Source organism: Protopterus annectens, chromosome 2.part1, assembly GCF_019279795.1.
Source record: "Protopterus annectens isolate FY-2018-M chromosome 2.part1, PAN1.0, whole genome shotgun sequence".
In the NCBI taxonomy this organism is placed as follows: Eukaryota; Metazoa; Chordata; order Ceratodontiformes; family Protopteridae; genus Protopterus; species Protopterus annectens.
The window spans coordinates 1,514,133,564-1,514,149,027 of record NC_056729.1 but is presented as its reverse complement, the minus strand read 5'-3'; the positions used below and the strand labels follow the sequence as shown (position 1 = coordinate 1,514,149,027).

General features: G+C 38.5%; 1 protein-coding gene across 5 annotated transcripts in view; it reads left to right on the top strand.

Moving 5' to 3' along the window:
* The window catches only part of PRDM16 (PR/SET domain 16), a 2,576,872-nt gene that overhangs the window by 688,146 nt on the left and 1,873,262 nt on the right, over positions 1-15,464 (top strand). The gene's annotated exons all lie outside the window — the stretch shown is intronic.

Here is a 15,464-nt window from a genome sequence, read left to right as displayed (position 1 = left end):
ACCTGCTCAAATTCATGCAACAACCTATCCCACCTAAGACCCCTAACCCCATGAGACAAACCCAAATTTTTCCCATCTTCCCTGACTAATGCACGCTTCACCGCCCAGTGGATATACGAGTGCCCCAAGATGACAATTTGTTTCCCTAGAAAAGAAGAAAAGAAAGTCATTAATCAGACCAACAACTTTTATCTAATATATGATAAAAATGCATTTGAAGACCATCTCCCCACTCTTTTAATAATCTGAATGGAACTACCCTCTCTAGCTAAATCTGAAGCCCTGCCAAAAATGCATTTGAAGACCACCTCCCCACTCTTTTAATAACCTGAATGGAACTAACCTCTCTAGCTAAATCTGAAGCCCTGCCAATTCAAAAAGAATGAGTTGCAAACCTATCTGATGGAAATCCCATGCAACATAAAACCCTCCTAATCAAACATATGAATCTACTACTTGACACAACCTTCCCATCCACTGAACAAAAAATTAGCTCAGATAAACCCCCCTCCACCTCCTCCTGAATTCCTTGGCCCATCTTACTGGACAAAGGCTAGCATTCCTGTCAGGCTTAAGCACCACCAATAAACCTTTACCCAGTTGATCTGTCTTACTCTTCCGTAACACAACAGTAACCTGTCCCACCCCTATGATAACGTCCTTCCAGCATAATGAACCTAACAACTCAGAAACACAGAAGGTGCCAAAATATAGCCATGTACACAATGTGCCCCACATGAAATAAACGAAAGACCCGCCTTGTAATAACGCTAACCCTTTCAACAAAACTTTCAATACTGACCTCATCAGCAGCCATCGCATATCCCTACGCTCCCCAATCACTCTCCCCACTCTTTCAACATCCGCCCTACTGTCCATGACTTTGTAAAATCCTGCAACCCTGATACCCTAGCAAAAATGCTAATAGCAGCCAAATCCACCCTGACTGACTGTAACGCCTTACCTAATCCCCAAGCTCGAGCTACATATCGCAACAATAATTCCTCCGACCACACCCCTTCCTGTTCTGGCAACTGCAGAACAAACCAATCAAAATCAGAAAGAGCCCTACTGTAAGCCTTCCTTGTAGATGGAGCCCAAGAATGATGCACCAACCTCCTGGCTACTTCGACCCAAGGTTCCAAACCTCCTCTGGCAGGATTTCTGGTACTTCCTCCACCCCTGGGGCCAATAACTGAAACCTGCAAAACTGAAATTGGGACAAGTTATCAGCAATATCATTCTTGACACCAGGCACATGTACAGCTGTAAATGAAAAATTGATTAACAGACTCTGCAAAACTAATTTACGTAATACCAACAACAACAATCTTGACTTAGCCATCTTCTTTTATAGCACCCTCACCACTGCCATATTGTCAGAATGAAAAACTACTTGCTTGTTCCATAGCTGCTCTTTCCACACTACGGAAGCTACCCATATCGGCATCAACTCTAAACAGGTCACATCACGCCTCACTTCTTCATTCCACACCTGAGACCATTTAGCCGCAAACCACTGACCTCCAAAGTAAGCCCCCATGCCAGTGCCTCCAGCCACATCTGTAAATAACTGAAGTTCCCCCTGCCCTACCCAGTCAGCCTGCCAGAAAGAGATCCCATTATAATGACTCAAAAAACCCTCCCACAACAACAAATCCTACCAGGCCAATTTGGACACCCTAAGCCAATGATGTTTACTCTGGCCCCTTTCAGCATAAATGCCACTGACCTACAAAAGGTATGCCCTGGGTGTACTGCTTGATATGCAAAGTTCAAAAGCCCCAACAACTCCATGACTGCTCGAACCCATATCTTATCCTTGCTCAGCACCAAACATATAGCCATCCTAAGCCTCTCTAACTTATTCCTGGGAAAACAAAACTGTCCCTGTTCCATGTCTACCATTAACCTAAAAAATTCTAGCGCTCTCACTGAACCTTCCATCTTATGCTGAGCCAAGGGTACCCCAAGCTCTTTGTGCATGCTCATAAACTCCCACAAACCTTGAGCCTCTGCCTGTCCTTCACCCACCAGCAAGAAATCATCCAAATAATGCACTGCTTTTCGCGCTCCCACTCTCTGCTGCCATATCCAATTTAGTACCCTACTAAACTTCTCAAATGTTGCACATGCCACTGAACATCCCATGGGCATAGCTTTGTCAAAACAGTACTTCTCACCTACCTTCATCCCCAACAACTGTCAATCCTCACTCCTAATTGGCAACAAACAAAAGGCAGACTCAGTGTCAACTTTAACCAGCTATGGCTCCCGAAACTTCTTAATCACCTTCACAGCATCATCCAAGGATACATAATGCACCCTAACCTCCTCCTTTGTAATAAAACCATTCACTAAATTACCTTCTTGATGCGACAGGTGATGTATCAATCTGAATTCCCCCGCCTGTTTTTTCATCACTAACCCCAAGGGCGACACCTTGTAATGACTGAAAGGTGGACCTAATAAATAGCTTGCCCTATGCTCTTTTTCCAACAAACCCTACAAAATGTCCTCTTTACCTCGCACTGATCTCAGGTTCTTAAAACCACCCAACTACCCCCCACACTGGACTTAATAGGAAACCCCCAGTGAACCCCCTGTAGTATCTCATTTTTAATCGCCTCACAGGGAAACCGCCTAAGTATAACCCGCAGAACCTCAACTTTATTGGGGAATGGCACCCCTTCCCCTGTTCCCTCTAAAGAACCTGCTTCCCTGAGCTCCATGAAAATTACCCCTACCCTGTACCAGTCGAAACCCTTGCGAACCAAAAAAAAAAAAACACTCTCACAAGCCATAACATTGGAGTTCAGTGCAGAGAGGTCCTGCCATCCACAAAAAATGGCCAAATGACTCCTTCCACATCTCAAACAAGTGTGTGTAAATTTGCACCCTACCCTTGAACAAGAACCACTATTGAATGAACAACATACACCTGCTCCTTCTCCCCCACTAACCCTCCTGTTAAAGCCGCCATAACTATCCATCATCATGGCTAACCATATATCCAGGTGATGCACCTCCCAATGTAGTGATTGGTCAACAGCCTTTTGTTTGCGGAAACACTGATCGTATGATAGCCACGCATTCCTCAGCCTTAGCCACTGTGCCTCCTGAATAGTAAGGAAATAACCTAGAAGTGGCAGGGCCACTGATCCATCCCTCTACAACTGCATGGGCATATAGTATATAAAGCCGCCCACCCAATTATCCAACGTTCTAGGGTGAATCTTACATATCCTCTTCCTCCAAAGCCACTAAAGCTGCCAAGTCCTTACTATTAGCTGACTCCAACTCCACTAACCATTGGACCCCTTCCACATTGATCAACTCAAATACATCAACATATTCCCTTTTCCAAATTTTTTTCTTTCACCAGTCCCGGAATATGCGGCATCAAAAAGACTACTCCTGCCTCCTGCCCCAAGGCTTGTGTGGCTAACCAGTCCCTTGGCTGAAGCCCAAAATCTGGGTCTACCTCCGACTCTAAAGTCAAACTCTCCCCTGAGCCTACACCATCCCCAGTCGCATCTCCAACAGCGTACCCAGCTACCTGTGCTACCCTGCTCTCTGCACCCTCTATCGCTTGCCATCCCCTCCCGAGCTCCCCACCTAACAATTCCCTTCCTCTGCACTCCCTCCAAAATCCTCACTACTCCCTTCCCCAGCCAGCACCGATGAAGCAAAACCATTACCTGCACCTTCATCTTGAGATGTACTGGGAGTCAAAGCCTCTACTATGGTCACCTGCTTCACTGTCTGCTGCCTTTTCCCCCAGGCTGGGGCTCTCGACATGGTACGTCACCTCTTCTGCCCTGGTGCCTGTCCCTGTTTGGTTACTGTCTCAGACATCGTCACCTCATGAAATAACTCCTCCGCCTTGACCACAATAGCTTGCCACCACTGACGTAGTCCTGGTAAGTTAGCCATCTGTAACAAAGAAAAGACAACATTAATACATGTCCTTGCCCTATCCCCACCCCCATTTCACAGTGCCCAACCTTAGCCCTGTGGGACAAGAGAAAAAAAAAAAAAAAAAAAAAAACAACACATTCCCAGTACACCATATTCACTGCACTTCACCACTACCTTCTGAGATGTTCTGCATTCTGCCAGGACCCCGGTCAAACTATCAACCCTGCCAAGGCTTACAGCCCACCCTGCACACCATTGTCAAAGCAATGTACCCTTACACCCTTCTGGGCTCTCCATAGCCTCCACTGTCTCAAAGCTTTTAAAACATTCATTCAATTAACTTGAGACATTAAAAGACTTAGAGAATGTGAATTAAAATACATTTTGTGAAGTAAAATAAGTATTCAGCTCTTAATTATTGTCCTTATTTATTAAGTATAACTCACCACCTTTGTCCAAAAGGCACTAGTGTTAATAGGGGTTAAGAGGGACAGAGCTAAAATTTGAATCAAAATCAGGGACGTCCCTGCAAATCAAGGACAGTTGAGAGGTATGGTCAGACCCCAGGATGCTGTCCTTGACAATCACTCATGTACCACTATACCCTCTGCCTGTCTCCCAACCTGTCCCCATTACTGCTGCTTTCCCCCGTTTTTTTTTTTTTTTAATAAAATGCATGGCACAGTAAGTAAGGGCAGGGCTATCTGCCCACGTGGGCCATGTTAAGACTAATCCTTTTTAATGGCATAATTATGCTACTTCTCTTCTTATTTATTTATATATATATATATATATATATATATATATATATATATATATATATTTTTTTTTTATAAGAAAAGACCGCCAGTCCAGGACTCCCATAGCTCTCCCTGCTCAACAGGGAGAGCATTAGGATGGCCATCGCCTCCAAAGTGCATGCCAAAAGCGATGGCCATGTCAGAACCACCACAGCCTACCAAAGCCACGAAATGCTAAGAAGAACCAAGGAGTGAACCAGACAGCCACACAAACCCACCAGGGAGGAATTACAGCATCCCCAACCACTACCACCAATGCTAACTGCCAGAAAAAACAAAAGGGGAGAGAACAACCCACCATAGCCACCAACCACAACCACCAGGCATACCGCAAACAGGCCGCCGAGCCTCAGGCCCGCCCCCAAACTGCATGGACCTATCCCCCCTTTGGACCATCTATACCACAACCGGACCCACTAAATGACCCCGAACCACCACCGGACCACCAATGATTCTCCTCAGCAACACCACCGCACCACTGGACCACCAGGTTAACAAGAAACTAACAGACAAGCCACCAGGTAAGCCACACCACACCCCAGTCAAGCACCACACACCACCATCCGTACCTCCTATCAAACACCAAATCCAGCCCCTTCAATAGGCTCCCTGCATCCTCCTCTTCTCTTTCCAATAAGCCTTATCACTCTATCAACTCCCATCTACCCGAGGAGAGGGAAATAAAAAGTACCAGTTTCACATTGCTCCTCAGTCCCACCCACACCGTCTGAGGCCTACCTTAATCCGTGATGCCTACAGGTTGTCTGGAATTGAGCTAGCTGTAACACCACCAACTCATGCCAAAATGTGCCTACTTCCTCTCAGCCCTAACACTTAAGCCTAATATAAGTCCTTCCCTCCCCTACATCACTTCCCCTAAGCTCTCTTACTCTTTAACCCTTTAAAGCCTACAATGTAACCTACCTAACAACTCAACCATTAACTTCCTAAAACTATACCCCCCACCTTTCCTACCTAAGTGTGGGACCAGTGCAACTTAGTTTGTCCCAAACTTCATATATCAATGATGACAATAATGTTTAATTCACCTGTGTTAATTTACACCGTATCTTATATTATATTGCACCAATGGAGCTTTTCGCCCCAGGTCTCTGCAGAAAAAGGGTTATACACCCAGTCAAAGTTCCCGGGTTAATAAATGAAAATAACTAACTAAATAAATAAATAAGTAAATAAGTCTGCTGAGTCACTTTCCAGAAGCTAAAAGAGTTTCTCTAATGAAGAGCAACAGATATACAACTGAGTTTTATCCACAGATAATTTCCCATGTGGTATTAGTTCTTACAACATTACTTGTACCAAGTAGCCATTGTATGTTAATGACTCAGTCGCATGAGTCAAAAGGTCTATGAAATTAAGTACAAATAGGGGAATATATACTAAGTATAAAACTACTGCAAGTCAGAGAATTCCTATCTCTAGTGTACCTAAGAATTTCATCACAAGAAAATGAATTTTTAGCCATTGAATATGACTGTAATCAACATGCACTCAAAACTTAAATCAGAGCAAAAGAAACATTAGCTAAACTGAAAATTGCTTCAAACCCAAAGCAGCTCATTACAAAACTAAGTATCTAAAAATAACTGAACTGGCATTTTTTTGCAAGGGAGCTATCCACATGCTCTAGCCATTTAACGGTCTTTAATACCCCCCATCCCTTAGCTGTACATATCCAACCTTCACAGTCACACAGCTATATGGGACTCTGCAAATCCACAAACTGTATAACAGTAGAATACAGGTCATTTTTTGATACAAGGTGCAGTTTCAATCTTCCTATAGAATCACTGCAAAACAAGAGAGTTTTGCTAAGCATATACTACACCCACAATGTTGAAGTTACTGCTGTCATCAAAGTTATAAGCTCCTAAACACAGGAGTATTTTATGAGTCACTAGAAATGGTAATGACACTTGTAAAAGGATACTTTTATTTTATATTATGGTTTCACTCTTACTATAAATTATAGACTTATGGTAAGTCCATAATGAATGGTTCAAATTTAGAGTTATTGCAAGACTTACTCCAAATAGAACACTTCATTAGTTAGTGGGGTTTTAGGATCTGTGTTATTACAATTAATTTATGCTTGCCCTAGTATAATAAAACAAATTACCTCTTTGGATAGATTTACATATTGCTGCATGCTTTACAAAAAATTATGTTAGTAATTAATTAACTGTCTTTCGGCTTTTCCCGGTTAGGGGTCGCCACAGCAGAACTCCGGTCCGCTAATGATTGGCAGTAGATTTTTACATGCTGGCTTGCTGGGCCTAACGCACAACCTTCAATGAAGGAATGCCCATTCACGCATGTCGACACACAGAAGACGCTCTAACTGAGAATCGAACGTGCAACGTCTAACTGTGAGGCGACAACGCTACCGCAGCACCACCACCGCAGTAATATATAATAAAATTAAATTTGCTTTCACTGTGCATGTTTTAGAGCAAAAGTGCAGATAGTACCATAGCGTGTATCGATTCAGTTATTTGTAAAAGAACATTTATTTCACCCCTATCTTTATTGTTAAACTGCAGTGATAGCTAAGCACTAGTGAAGGCAGGATGTTTTGACTTGTTTGGAGTTATTTTTTATTATAGTCAGTGTGAGGTTTGCATTTATTTTTTTGAGTGTACTGTACAATTCTTACCTGCGTTTGTTTAACACTTTGTCTTATGAAGTCAATTTATTATTTTGTTATTCATTCACTCTTTCATTTTTCAAGACTCACTTTATCATATTCAGGTTTCTAAGCAGCTGGGGCCCATTATACTAAGCAATGAGCATATGGTAGGAAATCGGGTGTGGACAGGATACACACGCGCACAGGCACACATATGGTCAGCCAAATACTGTCTACACATCAATGAGCAATTTAATGGATCTCCAGTTCAATGACATACATGTAGTTAACATGTAGAAGGAAACTACAGCACCCTGAAAAAATGTATGAGGACCAAGGAAAAACATGGTCCCTAATTTTTTGAAAGAAAGTATGAGGAATCATAAATACATTCTGTGCATTATCTTTAGACCATTGCCAAGGACGACCAGGATTCAAAAAACTAAGAAACATTGGACTCTGCAAGGATGCATGGTCACTCTCCTGATTAGTTAGAAGTGTCACAAGAACACCTGGTACACATCACAGGGAGGGGAGCAATCCTCTGTGACATGCCCACAGAAATATCTCCACCATTTTTTCAGAGCTTGTGACCCAATTTATTTATCTGAAGGCAGATTATCGGTTTTACTTTGACAGCAGATCATTTATTTATTTTAGTTATCAAGCAATTTTACATAATTTGTAAAACATAACGAGAGCCAGAGTAATATAAAAATAAAAACATAATTTCTGTTATATTGTTAATTAAAATGCTTACATATATTTGGTAGGGCTACTGGCTAGTGTTTCTGACACAAAAAGGAAATATTTCAGGGTTGTATGCATATGTGATAACCAATAAATTAAAGAAAATTACATTATAGTAAGGAAAATAAAGATAATATTAGGATAATAAATGCAGCTAAAACTGTTACTAAAAACTTAACTACTGTCAATGAACTTTGTTTAGAATATATAAAATAAACAAACAAAAAATGCATTTAGTCAATACACAAATATGGTAGCATAAGACCTATAAAGTAGGATAAAATATTTGGCAGCATTATCTTATAACCCACAACTAATCATAAAGTCTCTCATCTCTTCAGCAGTTTGTCTCTCCTGAGAGAGCTGAATTCTGTAATGGATTTCTGTTTGTAAATTAATAATGCGTACAGAGAGATTTATGTCAAGGTGTTGAAATATTGTCTTTGCCTTCCGTTCATTCATTTGTCATTATGATCTCTAATAGAGGTATGCATTTTCTTGGAGGTTGGAGAGTGCTTGATGTGAATAAATAAGGAAAATAGAGAGAGAGGTGTGTCACAGTGCATGGCCATTTGCAAATTGATCACCCATATTACTATGAAAGCCAAAGCAGAAGGGAGAGGTAAAATATGGCATAGGACTAATATCCCTATTTGATTCACATACAGCTGTCTTTTCACATAAGACCCTTTCAGTCATAATGGAATGAAGGCCTAAAAATGAACATTTCCCTTGAATGGAGTGTCAGTGCTGATTTTGCTTTTTGGATTCTGTTAAAGCTAGCTGCTGTCTTCAGTTACCTGAATTGTTTGATGAAAGATTCTTTAAAAGTACACATTATCTGTTTTAGTTGAGAAGTATGTAGGAATTGATACAAGCATGAATGGAGTTTTCTTTTATAATAAGAGTAATGTTCCCATATTTCTCTCCAGTATTATATGAAAGTGAATTCTAAAATCAGCAACTTGGTATGTGTTTCTGATATTTCAGTTTTGAATTGATTACTTCTGCCAACACTATACCTTGTATTAATGCAATTTCCTATAAATACTCTGAACAAGAGAAGGTGTACATTTAATTAATATCTTTTAAACAGCAGTATTTACTGATTAAAGAATTCCTCAGTCCATCTTAAGCTCTTTCATTACCTATTTTCCATATTTTATGTCAGAATTCCTGTACTTGATCTGCAGGACTGTCAATAATGGAATTAATAGTCTAGTATATGACTGAAAATGTAAGTCAAAAGTTTAGTTTATTCAAATTGCACTTGAGAACAGATACCGCGCTACCAATACATAATATATTTCATGGAGTGTAACTTAAAGATAGAGGACAGTATCAGGACAACAGCCAAGCTAGATGTTTGTTTCTGCAGTCATAATGGATTCATGTTAACAATTCCACACACTATGGTGTGTGGTTTGTCATGGTAAATAGTAACGAAGCAGTGATAGGAAGCTACAATAAGTAGTGCTTTTATACCATGCTTTAGTCTGCTATATCATTTAGTTACTTTTTAAGGATGAATATTTTGAAACCAGTGTTGCTGGGACTTGGTATGATATTATTAGTAATGTGTGGACACTAACATATGTCTTTGGTGAAATGAAATTTTAAACAGCAGCAGTATGAAGTGATTTTGAAAACTACTTCCAGTACCTTGTTCTGACAAAATGTAAAAGGTCTGCTTTCAACAGTTTGAGCAACCTAAAAAAATCTAATATTCATCTACATATAAAATATGATAAGGATGTAATGGTTTAAGAGAAAAAAACATGGAAAAAGTCATAATGTATTTCGTTCATCAAAATATAAAATAAATAAATTCATTAATTAAAAAAAAACGAGGGAAGTCTGCCTGACTAAAAAAAAAACATCTATTCCTCTACAGAAGTGCATTATTTGAAGATGTTAATCACATTTTGCATGGCAAGAACCAGGAAGAAAAAGACAGTGAAAACGATCAGTCCTAATCAATATGAAATAATCAGTCCTAATCGGCATGAAAAGATCAGTCCTAATCAGTATGAAATAATCAGCCCTAATCAATATGAAAAGATCAGTCCTAATCAGTATGAAATAATCAGTCCTAATCAATATGAAAAGATCAGTCCTAATCAGTATGAAATAATCAGTCCTAATCAATATGAAAAGATCAGTCCTAATCGGTATGAAATAATCAGTCCTAATCAATATGAAAAGATCAGTCCTAATCAGTATGAAATAATCAGTCCTAATCAATATGAAAAGATCAGTCCTAATCAGTATGAAATAATCAGTCCTAATCAATATGAAAAGATCAGTCCTAATCAGTATGAAATAATCAGTCCTAATCAATATGAAAAGATCAGTCCTAATCAGTATGAAATAATCAGTCCTAATTGGCATGAAAAGATCAGTCCTAATCAGTATGAAATAATCAGTCCTAATCGGCATGAAAAGATCAGTCCTAATCAGTATGAAATAATCAGTCCTAATCGGCATGAAAAGATCAGTCATAATCAGTATGAAATAATCAGTCCTAATCGGCATGAAAAGATCGGTCCTAATCAGTATGCTTCCTTTGTAGCTTTTACCAGCCACTAATCTCAATACAACTTTCTAAAATCACATTATTTAAAAATGTCTAGGCTCTCTTACTCATATGGGTTTATCCATAAATTCTATATTGGACTCTTTTCACATTTTTAAGTACAAATCCATTTCTGGTTGAGAATCTTGTGACTAAGTATTTAGATCATGGCATACGGACAAACTGACCTACTGTCTGGTCAGTATCAGTGGTTGAGCATATAGCACAATCCTCCTTGTTACTGAGAAGACCAGAAAACTTGAGGGTGCTGCCCAATAACTTGTCATCCTTCAACTGTGGTGTTAAACTAAGGTTATGTCATAGTACATTTCTGGTAATTTCGATGGTTGATGAATATTCCACAGCACCTGTAACTGAATTTCTCCTGCTGGTCTGGTAAAACTTCCTTTTGATAGTATACATATCATCTAGAGTCTCTCCTCTAAAAAAAGGCCCTGGCTATAGTACAATCTACTGAATCAGCAAAGTGAAATCAATGAATCCTTTGCTTTAGCCTAAATTCAGACATTAATAATGGACGCTAAAAACAGCCCTAGTAAAATAATTAACTTTAAGCAGTAAGCTACCGAAGCAATAATATATAAGTGATAACATTGCAGAACACCTTAGTACTCAAATTCCCACACCATTATTTAAATGGATGCAAATGTATCTATAGTATAATAACAGTTGGTGACATAATAGGTGTTTACTAATCTAATGACTCCAAGGCCTTTTTAAGCCTAGCCATACATCCCAAATCTCTGACAAGTTCCAATACCCTTCATAAGTGTAAGCAGGGACTTGGGAGCTGAAACATTTACAAACAGGGGCTTGGGAGATGAAACATTTACAGACAGCCTGTATCCACTAAAGACATAGGTGCCAAACCAGGTATGGATTTCCTGTTCCCATCCAATTGTCCAAGTAACACTTGAATTGGGTTAGAGAGGAGCTCTGTTTCATGTGGATGGGCAGCCTGTTCTAGAGAAGGAGAGGTCTCTAGGATATATACCTGTCATACAGCAGGTCCTATTCATATCAAAGGCAAGGCTTATGTCTTTACAATGGATAATTCTGGTGCTGTTTATTTTGTTGATATGCAGGACATCCATCAGAGTGGGGTCTGAAAATGCCCTGTATGCCAGACATAGTTCTCCCCCTCAACAGCTTGTAGGAGACAGAATATAAGGATAAGGCCATGAAGCATTCTGAAAGGACATTTTACTTATGGCCTGTGTTCTTTTAGTGAGGAACCTCTGTGGACATTCCATTTGTTGGATATGGCTGGTTAGGTACATACCAAAGGGGGCATTGCACTCAGTGAAAGGTCTGGTCTGACAAATGCTGAATACAGTGGAACAATGAATTCCTTGGACCTAGATACCACACCTTTGTTTATAAGTTGCGCAACATAGAAATATTTCCTCACTATTGTAGACACGTGATGGTTAAAGGCTAGATTACTGTCTATGTGTGTCCCTGGACTACTGGGTCAACTCTAAAGGATGTGTTGTCAATATCATAGTTACCAGGGGTGGATGACTTCCCAAAGGATACTATTATGCATTTCTTGGCGTTTAGTTTTAGTCTATGGCTCAGACACCAGTTGTTTGCCTGTGTCAGCCTCTCCTGGAAACATTGTCGGTGTGAGATCTAATGACAGCTCCTAATTTATAATCATCTGCAAATTTAGTCAGGCAGACACCAGTAACACTGGCCTTGACTTCAGAGAAGAAAATGCCAAAAAGGAGCCGTCCAAGGAACATGCTCTTTTTAATGTCAAGCAAGCATACAAACACACACCCGCGTTGACTGCAGTGAGAATGAAACCCCTACTTATCTAAGTACACTGACTAGAGAGTATTTTTAAGGCAAGCACCAGGCTTAAGTCTAGTCAATGCAATACAAAAAATCTATACACCTGTTTCAGTTTTCTTTGGAGATATTGAAATGCCACTAAAGAAGAAACTAGAATACATGTATTCAGGAAGCAGTAATTTTTGTTGTGGGAGTGATGTCAGTTAAGCTAGTTTCAAGCTAGGTAAGTCTGAATAAATTTACTTTGCATATACATTCCAATTATGTTTTTGATTTTGGGTTATAAATAAATAAATACTCTGGACAGTTGGATATAAATTAACCTGTTTTACTCTGGTTGCAAGATTCTTTACAGAATACATTTGGAATAATTCCAAGTGCATTTGTAGTAATTACAGCAAACATTATGGGCTTGACTCAAGAAGGTGGGATATGTTCAATACCCTAAATGAATTACTGCTTAAGATTATTACTTAAAGACATCTCTGAGTGCAGTGATAAGAGATACATGGCAGGCAGCACTGTACTTTGGAACCAGGCATTTTTTTTATAAAGCAATATTTAATTGCTCATGTACATATGTATTTATTTTGGCAATATACATTTTTGTCTATTTCTTACATTTTTGTATTCTTGCTTATTTATCTGTTTCCTTTCTGCTAGCTGGGTAGGTGAATTGATCCAAAGAGCAATTTCAGTCACAACCTGGGCCATGAGATTTAATCAAAAGCATATGATGGTAACCATCCATTTGCCATAAGGCTAAATTTACAAATTGGAAGGGGATAAGAAGTACACGTTACATACTATGCAAATATGGCATGAGAGTTATAATTAATGATGATGAATGGGGCTAAACTAGAAAGGAAAAACATTTTTGGCAATATAGAATTCTTACTGTACCTTCATTCTCATTGCAAAGGTAGGTAAAATTAAACATGATGGTGAGGTACATATCAGATATGGCTATTGAGTTTTACATAAAAGGTGAGCAGAAAAACTTCTAGGATTGGCAGGCAGAGAGTTTAATGACTCATTGTAGAGGTTGCATTTTTATTTATTTTTATTTAACATTTGTTAACTGGGAACAAAGCCAATTTTCAGAGGAGGCCAGGGGAGAAGCATTCTAGACACATGTCTTTTTTTAACCTAATAACTATAAATCAATAAAAGTGCAGTCATTTATAATTTATGAGAAGGGGAATACAATTAATGAAGTTAGGTTATGTGAATGAAGGTGATATTAAGAAAAAAAGTGGGGGTTAAAGATTTTAGCTAATGGATGTCAGTGACTATTATGATGGCTTTAATACTTGAAGACAAAAAGTAAAATAGTTATTTTATTTAATAACTAGAGCACTGACATTTTGAAGGCTTAGTGTGTCTTTTAAAGAGTTGTTTGTAACATAATGGTGCTGTGTGAAGATATCAAAGTATTTATGGTTAAGCAACATTCTAACTTTGGAAGAAAGATATTCTTAGCAATGGCTGACCCTGATTCAAGTTGGAGAAAATACATTGGATGCTAACAACTTTTTGGCTGCCCTAACAGTTTAGATATTTTTATATTACATGCCACTAATAATGTAGAATACAATGTTAGTCCAAGGCAACTAAATGAAACAATAAAATCAGTCCTGTTTTCTGTAGAAAGTTAATGAAAGGCATTATTTTAGAATCTGATGAGTTTATAGTTAGGTTATTTGAAGTTAACCAGTACTGAATGTTACTGAAGTCACTTTATAAGACAGTTTGACATTTGAAAGAATCTCTGTTCCAAAGAGAAGAGTTCATCTTCATACAAACTGACATTTAGCTGTGGTATATTTCTGAGAGGACTCTTTACCAAGAATGAAAACAAAATGGAAGAGCTCCTAAAACTGACCCCTAAGTAACATGCAAAGGTTAAAGTTTTGCAGTACAGTTTTCTAATGTGAAGAGAGACATTTTGCATTTCAGCTAGTTAATAAATACTTCTATTAGTCTTTCACAATGCAAATCTGACAGAGATTGCTAAGAAGGAAAATTAATAAATTTAGAAATAGGACTCCTGCTAAAAAAGCTTTATAAATATGAATTTTATGTAAAAAAGTCAAATTTGTATCCACATATTAGAACATGGTAGTAAAAATGTTGAAAATTACAAAACTGAAAAAAGGTACAAATGATAACATTAAACTTAGTTTTGTCAGGAATTTCCCTTATTTTTATGCTAAATATACAAATTCTGTGGTAATCCTGGTGTAGTGCTTTATTTTGTAAGAAACCAAGCACCTTGTTTATGCTAAGACAGTGCAACCTCAACGTTTCTGTATCTAAACTACAGTGTGTGTATGAGTACAACCCCCACCCTTGGGAGGTATAATGGTGTGCTACCTCCCCTGTAAATTCATAATTCTTAGTAGAATTTCTTGTGTAAAGCTATAAATCTTATACCAGTTATGAGTAATAAACATTTTCCATGTACTTTGTGTTAAAGTATATGAGCAAAATATTTCCTATAATACCTTTACAGATTCAGTTTTACTTTAAGATATACTGGATACCTCACTTAATTATTTAGCATTTAGGCTACAGGTTCCATAAATTTCAGTGTGCTTCTTCAGTGACGATAAAATAAAGTGAAATTGTATTAACACTTATAGCAGGTCCTAAGTGAAACATTATGTTAAAGCAGTGTTTTTGTTTTTTTTGGGTTTTTTTGGTCAAGATTTTGCATCCACACTTATAAACATCTGCATTAGCAGAATGCATTGTCTTACTTTTGCTGAAAGGGAACTCAAAATATTTATTATTGCACTTTTGACAGGTGCCTGTCTGTAACTATATAATGGGCTATATAAGTGCAATGACTATGTTAATGATCACATTCAAATTGGTATAAAAGGTTATTGTTGGCTGTCTGCTAACAGATTAGTTTTTTTAAATAAATAGCAAGTAGTTGGAG